Source organism: Dromaius novaehollandiae, chromosome 2 (genome assembly GCF_036370855.1).
Source record: "Dromaius novaehollandiae isolate bDroNov1 chromosome 2, bDroNov1.hap1, whole genome shotgun sequence".
NCBI lineage: Eukaryota > Metazoa > Chordata > Aves > Casuariiformes > Dromaiidae > Dromaius > Dromaius novaehollandiae.
Genome location: NC_088099.1, coordinates 51,439,086 through 51,452,217, shown reverse-complemented (window position 1 = coordinate 51,452,217; position 13,132 = coordinate 51,439,086). Strand labels below are relative to the sequence as shown.

The window sequence follows — 13,132 nt, the reverse complement described above, 5'->3', positions numbered from 1 at the left end:
TAAGACCTCCCTACTGAAAATACACACAGTTTGTGTTTCAAGAAATGAATACTCACTGCTCTTGGCAGTATGGCAAGCAGCTTTTTTATTGTAAGAGACATCGTAATTTACAGCAGAAAAATGCTCTTAATCTGAGTATGTTAGCCAAATGAACTATATTCCTGTCCCTGTGCTGTTCAAGATACCGTATAGGGCTATGGCAGGTTCTCTTGCCAGTGTGAACTCCCTGTTCCAAGACTTCTAGGAAACTGTTCTCATATGCTATTCAAAGGCTTTATGTAGTCAAGCCATTAGTCGGAAACTTCAATCTATACCTCCACAAGAAGACTGGCCTCCATACTTTTTTCCAAAATGTAAGGCTAGGTCAGTATTCTTTAAAATGGATTTAACGTAGAAATGGTGAAACTTAATAGAGCCTTGCGGCATTTGGAAGAAAAGCTTGCTAATGAAACCCAGTCACAACGGAAGTTTGTATTAACTTTCTTGTACGTGTTTTATGAGAACCTCTGCAGGGTAGGAACATCACTCTTAGTGTTGTAATTTAAATCAATAAGATGGACTTTCTGCAGCTGTCTTCAGCAGGAAAATACTGCACAAAGTATTTTATCTATGGTGTGTTGGTCTGCTAGCTTTATTGTACGTTGCTTACTGCTTAGCACAAGTTGTTGTTGAACCTTTTGAAGGAATGTATGTAGCTTTAAGATGAATCATCCAGCGGCAAACCAGCGAAGGGGATGTTAACTTAAAAGTCAGATTTATGGTAAGTGCTGTTTAAAAAGGTATTTTGGAGTAAGGCTGTTGTTGATGCCAAGCATGAAGAATATGAAGTGAAACCCCAAGGACATTAGGTTTTGTTATATTCTATGAAAAACATGTATGCAAAAAGATTAATTTTTTCAACTTTTTAACATTTTGGTGATGTTGCCTTCTTTTTTTAAACTGTTCAAAAGATCTAGTCCTCACTGAAGACTGTTACTATGTCAGTTTGAAGTTTGATGCTGGAATTATTTCAAATAGCCCTCTATTTGAGAATACTCTTAACTCTTAATGTTAAAAAAACAAGAAAAAGAAAAAGAAAAATAAGCCTTCCAAAGTTTGAAGCTTGGCTGAAACAACACGGAAAATATTTTTGTTTAGGTAGAAATAAAGCAATTGGAAAACTTTGGGGGAACCAGGTGCCTAGTTCTGGCAAAGAGAAGGCTATGAGATCTATAATAACACAATACCCATTCTTAGCTATAGAAACACATTCTTAACTACAGGAAGCTATTCCCAACTTTAGGAAATGTAAGTTAGGTTGCGGATCTGTCTACAGTCTATTCTGTCAGCATCATAATGCTTTTTTTTCTCCTTCTCAAGAATAGTAATACAGTTCTCTTTGTTGAAAAGCATCAGAATGGAACTAATTTTCTTCTTTAGGCTCTGTTTTATATCAGAAAAAATTTCAAAGTGTTTAGAGGCTTTAGTACATGGTGAATTAAGTGGAAAGGTTGTGCATAGAACAAACACGGTACTGAAAAATGGATACTTGCCTGCTGAAATCTTAGCCAGGTTAAGTTAACCTCTCACGTGTAAATAAAACTGCATATTATAGTTTAGAAACTTTTTTGTTGAAATGGCTTCAATAATTGTGGAACTGTAAGTACAAACTGTTAGTGAATGGTCTTGAAGTAGGAGAAATGCCTTGCTTTGGTGTACTGATCATCATCAGATTCGTAAAGACAGTACTGTGTTGACTTAAAACAAAAAAAAGCTTTAGTTAGTGCTCAAATTTTTTTTGAGTGCTGCAGTAAATAAGTTCAGGAATGCTAATTTTGTTAATACTGTGTGATAGTCTTTTCCCTTACTTGTGCTTTCATTAAGTGGTTTTCGAAGTGCTGTATTTGTCCTGTAAAATAAACTAGGATTTCTTATGTGCTTCTGTATTGGCCCTTCATAAGATAGAAAACTGCTCTGAGATAATGTTGCTCAAAAAAGCATTACTGGCATTCCTATGGCAGTTGTTTCCCTTTGTAGCTTGCAGGTTGTTCTGAATTTCAAGGATTTTTCTTCAAGATACCAGCTGAAATCAGCGTTTTTGTCTTTCTGACCACCCTTTGCGATCAGCCTTGGGTATTGTTACAGAATGCTCGTTTGCTTCCTTGCCTGCACAGTGAATATAAATTAACTTCCTTCCTGAGAGGTACTTGCCCATGGAGTTGCTGGGCTGCAAAGTAGTAGAACTAGCAGTAGTTTTAGTAGTGTGGGTAGTTTTTGTACATCCAGTATTTTAGTCAACTCAAAGCGTGCAGTCATGAAGTACTGCCACGCTAATCTGAGCCAGAATTCAAGGGAATAGGAGGACTTCCAGCTTTTTAGATTCTCTTGGAGTTGTTCTTTTTTCCTTTTGCTCTTTATTCCTGTGAACTGGACTTCAGGAGAAGGTTCTCTCATACCTGATCTTTCTTCTGTTCTCCTTGCTTGTTATAAGTTCCTCTCCAGTTACTGGGGTGTCCATTGCAGTAACATTTTTTTTTTCTCTCTCTTTGTGGATAGTTTTAGCAGGTGAATGAGGAGATCTGTCTCAGTCAGGAAACTGAAGTGGATGTATATATGTATAACTACTGTTAGTCTCCTCATTTTCTGTATATATCATCCTAGGACAGTTGGCAGATAGTGCATGGTACTTTCTAGTTCATTTTGCACTGATTTCTAGAGGCTTCAACTGGATTGTAGGATTTTTGATGTTGGTATAAGCATGATACTATATCTGATAGTTCTCTCCCCAAAAGCTTATAGCTTTAGAAGGCAGCTTACAGATAGATGACATAGAAGGGGAGGAACAGTGGAGTAGCGACTAAGTCGTCTAGAGGTGCAAGCTTACCAGTGTATAACCTTCTCTTGACACCCTGTCCCATCCCCTGTGTTGTCCCACACATCCTCATACTGGTCACAGAAGTACCAGGTAGGGATGAGACAACCCACACCTTTTTTAATTTGCTAATGTTCAGTACTTATTTGCCAAGCAGTAAGAAGGAGAGGCAATTTCTTTGTCCTCATATAACTAAATTCAGAAGGAAAAAGGGGAAGGAAGGAGAAGGAAGCTGAGCTGAAATCAGCTGACCCGGTCACTTTGAGTCCCTGTGGACTGTGGCTTGTTACAGAGTAAGCAAAGATAGGCGTTCCAAAACAGCCCTGCATTGCTGCTGCTGAAGAAAAGCTGCTCTGCTCATACAGGCTCTTTACAGACCAAGAGCGCTCCACTTCATTAGCACTACTTGCTGTAGCTGAGTTGCAGAAAAAAGGCTGCCTGCAGAGAAGCAGATGTGGTTCCTCTTTGTATGGCAGGATAGGAGAAAGTGTCTTAAAAAAATAATAAAAATAAACAGTTTAATTTTTTTAGGCAGTTGTAAGTGGTCTCAAATAGAGAAGCAGGAAACATTAAAAGCATGAGCTTCAAACTGTTTTTATAATTTGAGTGGAGAAACTGGTGCAAATAATCATTTGCAGCAGGGGTGCAAGTAGTGCTTTCAACAAATAAGTGAAATGTTCACAAATAGAGCAGCCATACCTTAAAAATCAAATCTTTTGACCTTCTGTCTTGTTCTCCTAGTTTACTTCTAGAAAGATAAAAATGCAACATTATATCTAAAAATTGTAATTGTGAAATTTGAGATGAAAGGCAACATTGGTTCTAACAGTTCTCTAGTATCGGTTTAAATTGTTTCAGGAAAGGACGTAAGGTTGAAAAGAAATGACAACAGTAATGAAACCATCATTTTTCTGAAAGCATTACACCAAAGCAGAAACTCTGAACATCTCCAGTACACCAACCTAGTCTGTTTTACGTCAGAAATTGTGGATGATGCAGATGAACTGTTTATGTTCCTGGTTGTTCTCAGTAATTTCTGTAATATGAAATTAGTGCAGTCTTACCTATTTAGGCACAATACTGGGAACAGATTAAAGTAATATGTAAATATTAGGTTATTTTAAAATATATATCAAAAACTGAAAATAAGACTGATATTTTCACACTCTGTGAGTTTAACATAAATTTTAAACTCACCTGTTGATTTCAGGCAAATTGGACAAATGAGCAAGGGTCTCAAACGTGTTCTGGCAAGTTTTTGTAAAAACTGGCTGCCGAATGGAGAAAAGGAAATATGTGAGTGCTTTGAAGAAAGACTACTATGTGAGCTTGTAATTCAGTAGAAACAGATATTAATCAACTGTGAGACAAGCCTAAAGGAAACCAAATATCTGTATTCTTGTTGCTCATGGAACTTCTAGTTTTTCTTCATATCCAGTAAATGGTCTAATGCATGCTGTCCAAACCCTATGCTGGGTACAGCATTATTAATTTCCTCCTTGCATAGTCATGTATTCTGAGTGCTCCACAAACACATGTGAAATGATCTGCATAGTGTGCCTGTGAAAATAAGAGTAGTGACATTCATGTTTTATATCTGTGAAACTGAGCTATGTAGGTATTGAGGCTAACACTGATGAAACTGGGTACTCAGTATTACGAATCAGCTTCAGATAACACTAACAGTTTAAAAGAATTTAGTATTTTGTAGTTCATATGTTCAGATCACAAGTCCAAAGGAATCTTGAGGCTCCAGAACAGCTCCAGATTTTAAAGTTTGCATACCACTGCAGTGATATTCAGTCTGTTTGTGCCAAACTTCAGTTCAAGTAACAGTTATTTTGTGCTTCCTCTTAATAAGAGCCCTGGGACAACGAGTATATGTGTACTTCACACTGTGTTTGCTCCTAACTAATGTGGTGCACCTCAAGGGCTGAGATGTACTGTCCTAATGGTGATACACCTTGCCTCCACCTTCTCTCCTGTAAGCACAGCCTGCTCCTAGTTTCTTCTTATCCCTCCTGCTCATGGTCTTTTCTGGAGTGAGTGATTGCATGGAGAGTTCTGCCTAACATCTCAGTCCTGAGAGGCAGCGTGCCTTTCAGGCAGTGTGTGGAAACTTCTATCCATGCGCAGCCTGTTTGGCATGCAGGAGGCATGCGTTAATGAAGCAGCCTCACTACGGGTGGAAGCTCTGGGGAATTTCTCTAGCCATGTCAGGAAGGTTTCTAATGCAGGCAAATAAACACAACTGTTATCAAATTAAATTTGTTGTACACCAAAGTAGGAACATGCTTAAGCATCTAAATGTAATGGTTATAAGAATTTTTGTAACATGAGAAATGAGTGTATTTTTGTATATTTGTTTTCAGAAATAATGCTCTGTTTTAACTTGGGAAAAAAAAAAAAAAAAAAACGCTCAATATAAAGTCAGCCTATATAAAGTAGGTATCTGGCAGGTACCAGAGCTTTGGCAGGTGATTATATCAAAGTTAAAAGCAATTGAAAAGGGTTATAGGAAGAACATTAGTGTTATAACTGTAGGTGGCTTTACTAGTAGTGTTGATAGTAAATTGACAGGCAGTAAAACTGGAGTGACAAGGTAGAGAAATTAATTTGAAGAAACTTACAGATATTTTGCTATTTTGTGTGTCTTCAGTTCGTGCAGTTGTTTCGGCTTGAATGATGGTTCCAGGGTGTCTCGGACAACATCTGTTGGTTTTAAAGGGGTTGAGGTGGACAGATTGCTTCAGTAAGAATGTCAACCACTGGCACTAAATCTGACAGGAGATTTACCCATTAGTTTCTTTTAACTGGGTGTTCTGTTGAGTGCTTTTCTGCTCAGCACAGTCTCTTCATTCTAACTTGGGTTGTCTTCTAAACTGGTTTAAAAATCATGAGGGCTTTGTAAGGTAAGTTTCTGTGCAAAGATGGCTTATTTGGGGTTAGTGTTGTATCTGTCATAATAGAGATATATCTTTATTTTTCTTTTTTCTGAAATTTATTTCTGAAAGCTCTGGTGATTTGTACTGGGACAACTGAAGAAGTTACTGCTCCCAATTGTCTGCCCAGTATCTTTGTCAAAGGCAGTTCAGGCCATACTGTTGGTTGGGTTTTTTTGTTTTGTTTTGTTTTGTTTTTTGTTTTTAGCTTAATATATCATGATCCACAATGGCTTAGGGGACTGGTATATTTTTTTTTCGCCGTTCTTTTCCCTTTTCTTTTCTCCTGACTATACAGGTACTAACTACTAGCAGATAGATGTGTTGAACAGCCCAGTAAGGTAATCTCCTAATGCTTTTCCAGCATAAATTGTCAGAGCCCTTTTGCTGCAGCCCTAAGTTTTATCCATGAAGTTTCTCGGATAGGCAAGGCATGTGCTAGTAAAAGCTCTAGGAGTACAGATAAAATTATAGTAACAGATTTTTTTTTTTTTTGAGGGTGGAGAGTTGTTTGTTTTTTCTCCAGATGCAGCTGGTTTTGCTCAGAAAATGAACACAAGGCAGCTGGAATTTTGCTAATATAATTTTCATTCAAACTAAGATCTTTACAGCTTTTCATAGTTTGGTCTTCCCCTAAGTTTTACTGGCATGGCTGTGCTAGTTAGCAGCATGATCTGTTGGGTTATGGGGTTATTTTTGTTTGTTTGTTTGTTTTAACCTGTATAGTAAAGCCAGTAAGCAGCAGTAACAGTAAAACAATTACAAATTGGCTAGTGCAGTTTATATCATGAGTGGAAACTTTGTACAAGTTATTACACTAACAACATTTAAAAAAAAATACTGTAATTATATCCACCCTAGAGGATATTGCTGGTGTTATCAGTGTAACTATGTATGGGTAAATCTGCCCTATTGACAAGAAAAATCCCTTGTCTAAGGTTGGCCCAGAGTGTGTTTTATCAGAGCAAATGCTGTTTCTTTGTGATGTGTCAGATGTTTTCCAAACAGGCAAGCAGCCTGAAGGCATATATACTAAGTGACTCTTGGGCACTCAGTAGAGGATACCTTGGCTTTATTCAGATACTTGAGACTGAAGAATATTGGCCACTTTTTGTTACACATCTTTTGATTAGTTCTATACTTTGCTTGCTTGACCTGTGGGAGGTATTTGATTCAAGTTTCTCAATTCAAGACCAGAGATCAGTCTTTCAAATATGGAGATAAGAACATTTAGAACACTTACAGAATTGAAGCAAGACCACTGATGTTTCTTGTATTTTATTAGTAAGTCAAGGTGTGTGTATACACTAAATCAAATTGCTTTAGTTGGCCCAATAGTGTAAAAAATGGAGGGAATTTTCAGAGATTCTCAATCTTCAGTTAGTTTTCCTAGCATTTGATTCCTTTTTCTCAGAAGCACAGTTGTCTTATTTTCAACCAGCAAAGTGAAAAGAGCATACTAAAAATATTATTCCAGACTATCGTATTAACTACAGCAGCAATTGTATGATATGCGGAACAAGGAAGATATTCTTTCCTGAGCAGCCAAAATTCAGTCTATTCAGTCCTGTATCAAAATCATCTTTTAAAAATGCACCTTTGCCATCTCAGAGCTGGTAATTCAGATCATGAAGCACTTGTAATTTTTTTTCCCTCCCTTAGGAGATACCATTTTGAAAGGGAACTGTCACTTTTGTCAAACAGTAATAAGGATTGTACCTTAAAAAAAAAAAAAAGAAAAAGAAAAAAAAAGAAAAGAAAAAAGAAAAAAAAATATCAGGCAAGTTGAAAGCAAGCAAGCATAAATACACCTTCTGAAAGGGTATCTGACAGCAACAGAAGGTTCAGGAAAACTCCCAATTTCAGAGGCTAACAAAGAGCAGAACATGCATTAAATAAAGAATTAGATACAGCCTTTACTACATCTGTCCATTAGTACTGGAAACAGAATTCTGGTTTTTGAGCTCTGTCTCAATTCATTGCAAGTACCGTGCTAAAAAAAATTTGTTCATAAGTGATTAGGATTTATGACATTGTTAAAAGGTATTCCAAAAATCAGTTGCTGCAATCTGTAAGAGCCATTTTCTGATTTCTAAAATTTATTTGTAGCTTGTGTTTCTCTTGCTCTTTTTTCTTTTTGGGAGGTGGGGGTTTTTTGGTACCAACACTGTTCTTTGGATTTTCCCGTTTTTAGTGCTTATGTTTCAGTTACATTTTGGAGGACAGCTGTATCAGATTTCAGCTTACTTCATGTTTTATTAAACAAGTCTGTTTAGTAAGATAGGCTGTCCATTCCAGCAGGTTGGCTTTGCACTTGTCCCTGCTTGAGTTCATTATGTTTGAGTATTGCTAAACTCCCTTCCGTCAGTAATTAGGCTTTCAACAACTGGTCTGTTCTAGCTGTCTGAAGTCATCATCTCCATCCCTACCTCCAATGACTCATTTCTCTCCCAAGCCTGCTGTTAGACTGTGCCAGCACTGTGTTTAGGTGGCCCCATGGTGAAGCAGGCCAAGGAGTTTTTCTCACTGAAACCACTCTTCTTGGCCAGCTTATTTTATTCTCAGCCCAGCCCCTTGCTGTTGTGGCTTACTATTCAGGTGAATTAATGACAGGAGGAGGAGGGCAGAAGGAGGGAGTAGAAGTTGCCAGTTAACCTGTTGTATGGAAAGCTGAGTACGTACTTGAGCTTACCCTGTGCGCTTACACTATGCTGAGCTGAAGCTGCTGTCAGTTCCTAGTTTACATCTAATTCTGCTTGTTATCTTACAAAACCAACAGGGTAAAAGTCCTTTTTTTTTTTTTTTTATCCAGAGTGATTTGTATCTTTTACTTTTGTTTCAGTCTCTGGTAGGTAAGGGGTGAAGTTTTTGAATTAGCTGAGATGTAGGTATAGCTTTGTTTTTTTTTGAAGGGAAAAAACCATCTGTAATCCACCTAATCTTGTTATAGAGGGTAGTCAGTAAGATCGATCCTGCTACCGAGTGGAATTAGAGAATTCTGAAAGACATTTGTATAACGCTACCCTTTTAAAAGCTTACTAACAGTTTGATTTCTTTGATACACATTGTATTAGAACATGATTCTGGGTTTTCTTGTACGCAACCATTTTGAGAAAAGTATTTAAAAACAAAAAGCGAAGCAAGGTTTTAGACTCTTACTCCTTAATTTCTCTACCAGTTTTGATACTCCTTTTTTCCACAAGGGAAATTTTTCTTCTGAAATTATAGTCAAAGGACCCACAGGAGTAGAAGAAAACTATGAAATGTAGAATATTGGACTAGTAAAGAGCTGTTACCTAATACAAGTTGAACATTTTTGTTTTAGACTACTGTAACACTTGTATGCTTGGTTAAACAGTTAAACGTGCTTTGATTAAACACAAATGTTAGTCCAGTACCACTCATGTGATAGCTCTTTTTCTGCATGTATTATTGTCTGCTTGTTTTGTCATTGTATGATGTAAAGATTTGGTGTAGGTAGGTACCAGAGCAGACAGCATCAGATAGAACAAGTTGACAACAAGCTGACCAGTCTAAAGTCAGTGTGATATGATGGAAGGATCCCAAATGTTACAATCTCAAGAGAGGAAGAAATTAATCATAGGAATTAATACCTGGGTGAGAAAACTGTTTCTGCAAAAGATAATTGATAAGTATTTAATTGATAATTTCTTTACTTGTGTCCAGTGCCCTTTCTGGTGTTGAGCCATTCACAATGCTGAACTCAAAGCCTTGTGACTGGTTTTCTTTAAAAGACTCCTAGAGCCTCACAAAATGTGAGAAACCTTTAAATTTAACTTCTCTGAATATGGCAGCTCTTTTGGTACTATCTAGAAAGTTAGGGATTTATTTTCTTTGCCTCCATTCCCAAAAACATCAAACCTAAGTTAAAAAGCAAAAACCCCGTAAAACTTGAAGGTGCTTAAACTGAAATAATTTACTTCCATATCAGGTCATGTTGTTAAGTTCTCACCAGCTTCCTGAAGTGGAACTTAGGTTTGCAGGTCTCTCTGTGATGACCAGGGTGCTTGAAGGATGAGAGCAGACAATGGTTATGAATGAAAAATAACAAGAGAACGAAATTTGTATATAGTGTCTCTGTGTGTTCTCCCTCTCCTTCTGAGATCCGTTTCTCTTCTGGGTCCCAGTTAAATGAAGCCCGGTTGGATTCAGTGGGCTGAATCCAAAATTGAGGTAATGTGATATAAATCGCACTCATTTAAGAAGAAGCCAGTTTATGGGCTGCTGGGTTTTATTTATCTGCTGGGTACTTAAAGATGTAAAATATAATGGGGTTACAGCTCATTAAAATTGCTTGTAGTATCTTACCATTAGGAATCTAGTAGCTGAAACTGTACGTACTTAGTCAAAGGATTGTGTGTTCTGTGGATAAAGTTAAGAACATGCATTATTCAGGAGAAGGCATTAATACTGAAAAGATACACTTCTGAGAGTTTTATAATCACAGCTTGATCTCAGAAGGTAAGCATCAGCAAAAAAAAATGCAAGCTTATCAAAATATGCATGCTCTATCACGTGTGTCAACTTTGAAGGCAATGCAGTCTAAAATGAGACTTTTCAAAGCTGCTGTGGTAATGGCTTTTGTGGAGGAAAGTCAAGCCTTACAAATGCATGAGAAGTTCATTGAACGTGTCTGCATGTGTGTGTGGCTTCTGCCTAGTTAGTGTAGTAAAAGATGTTTTTCTGAGTCAGGAAACACGGGTTGAGTTCTGTGGGTTTTTTGTTATTTTTTATTTTTGATTAGTTTCTACAAGAGCAATGAAGACAGTTACTGACTGAATTGGTGAACATATGTACCAAGAGATCTGGAAGGAAAAGGCTGAACGACATTTTTCCTGCTAGTGCAGTATAGAGTTTCGACTTCTATACAATAAAAATAGAAGTTATTTCACTATATATTTCACTAAAAGTTTATTTTCCTGGCAGAACATTGATAAAACAGATAATGGGTGGGAATGCAAAATACCTTCCACCACACTCCTCATTCCCCCTTTAAGAGTGGTATTTTGGTATTTATGTAACTGAATGAAAATATAGGACTTTTATATAAAAGTGTTATGTGCAGGGTTTTTTGCCTCTAATGCCACAGGATCACTGCGGTGTTAAGCAATATTTTACTAGGTTGAAAAGAAACATAGTATGAGCTTCATAGAAGTTTACTGTTTTGTGACTAAGTTATTTTGATAGTAAGGATGGAAACCTGTATGAGCTGTTGCTTAAATGATTTTAAACCTTTTTAAACAGAATAAGCAAGTCCTTTGACCACATGAAAACCAGGTTTTAACCTTTAAAAATTAGGTGATCTTCTGGCTACTCAAGCTTTTTTTTTACATGTACATTTCCTGAGTGCTCCATATTGACTGTGGTTACTGGTACTATGAGGCTTCCTTACATGCCAGAGTATTTTACAAGGGGACAAACTGGGTTATGAAATGAGCATCCAAATGGCTGTTCGTGCCACCTAGTTAGCGTGATGCTTGTACCAAATTCTTCCTTCTCTTCAAGGTTTCTCTCAATGAAATTCTATTTTGGCTAGGAGATCCTCCCTTTAAGGGCTGTCCAAGTTTCTGTATGGCAGAAGGGGAAACAGATTCTACAGCAGTTGTATATAGTCATGAGAAAGAGAGGCTTGTACTTCATCTCAAACTCAGAATTCTGCTCATTTACAAATTCTAATACATGTTAGTGGGTATAATCTCTTTCCTCAAATCAGAAATTTGAGCTGCCTTTCTCAAGCCTTGGGTACACTGCACCTTTCATGGAAACTCCCTGGTTCATGGTGATCAAGAACTTCTACAAGACAGTATGTTTCTGTTTGGTTTCTCCGTTGGCCTTAAGAGTCTTCTCTGAGGTCCGTGTTGTAGTGGCTTGCCTCTAGGAGATCTGAATTGTGCCTTGTCTATGTGACTGGCTAGTGAAAGATTTCTGTTCAGATTTTTTTTTGTGCATTTATTATTAGCCTCAAGACGTACATGGTGTAGAAAAGCTGAAATAGGAGTTTATGGGCTACCTTATGTTTTTATCAGTTTGTATACTCTGAAATAGAGGCCAGTCTTCACTGACAGTCTGATAACTGCGATTAGAACTTGCATGTCAGACTGCTGCCTAGGTGCATGCTAGTGTAGTGAAGGTCACTTAGAAGAAAGTGTTCCACATTTAACCTTGGTCTTTCCCTCTTCCTTTTCTTAGTCAGGTCCTCATTCACTTTGTGGAAAATCTCATTCCCTATACTCTGGAGGGAGAAAAATAGGTGGTTACCATTTCTTCTTTCCTTTTTGACTGTCATTGACAATTGTGACAGATGGTGTTGGAGATACACATGTAAAGGAGTTTTATGCATGGTATCTCTTTATAACATCCTTGAGCTTAGGCTGTTAAAACTTGTCAGATGTTCCTACATCATACTGCAGGCACCATGTCCAAATTCTGCTAGATATCACTTCAGTGTTTTTACACTGAGCTCCAAAGCAATGTGAGAGAGCTTGTTCTGCACAGAAGTGTTCAGTTATAGTAAGTCTGCCATCAAATCGTAGTGGTAGTGGACATTTGAGTTTCAAACTATGAAAGTATACAATGACAGCAGACATAATTCCCTGTACTGTAAGTGGGAGATCAAGGACGGTAAACCATGAAACCTTCTTGGAGAATGCAGTCACCAAGAGTTTCATTTCTGCCCCATTTCAAGAAGAGCTAGTTTTTTGTTTCAGTAGACCTCTCAGCCTTAACTTTTTTTCTGGTGGTTTTTATTTGTCCTGTAGGTAGTAAAATAAATGCATCTTCTCTGGCTGATACCTCTGTTTCAGCTAAGCTCTGTAAGTTAGGCAGAACACTATACCATGTATCCCGTTGGCCTCTCCCTGGCTGAAAGAGCTGGGACAAGAAGACCTTGTTCCTGAGTGCTCATTTCCCATGAGAGATCTTTTTTTTTACCTCTCTAAGAAGGAAATATTCTACTGGACTGATTCTTCAGTAACCTGTCTTTGCTTATTATCTATCCTATTGAAGATTAAAGATTAATCCTTAAGAATTCTCCTCACGCTTTTTATCTCCTTAAGACAATACTGGGAAACACAAGGTAAATGAATCATGTAGGATACTATCTAAGATTTAAAATAATAAAAAAGTAAACTCCTGGGACTGATTGCTTGTGGCACATGTGTTCATATGAACAATTCATCTTGAGGAACAACATTGAATGATAAACAATTCTTGCTTTGGTAAATAACTTGAGATTCTATGCTTTATTTGGAAACACTTGTGTTATCAGATGGCTGGTCTTAAGAGTTCTATGCAAATAATTATTAGAGAATTATTGTAC

The 13,132-nt window shown here is 37.4% G+C and overlaps 1 protein-coding gene across 27 annotated transcripts in view; it reads left to right on the top strand.

Moving 5' to 3' along the window:
- CLASP2 (cytoplasmic linker associated protein 2) overlaps positions 1-13,132 on the top strand; it is a 151,273-nt gene that overhangs the window by 64,040 nt on the left and 74,101 nt on the right. The gene's annotated exons all lie outside the window — the stretch shown is intronic.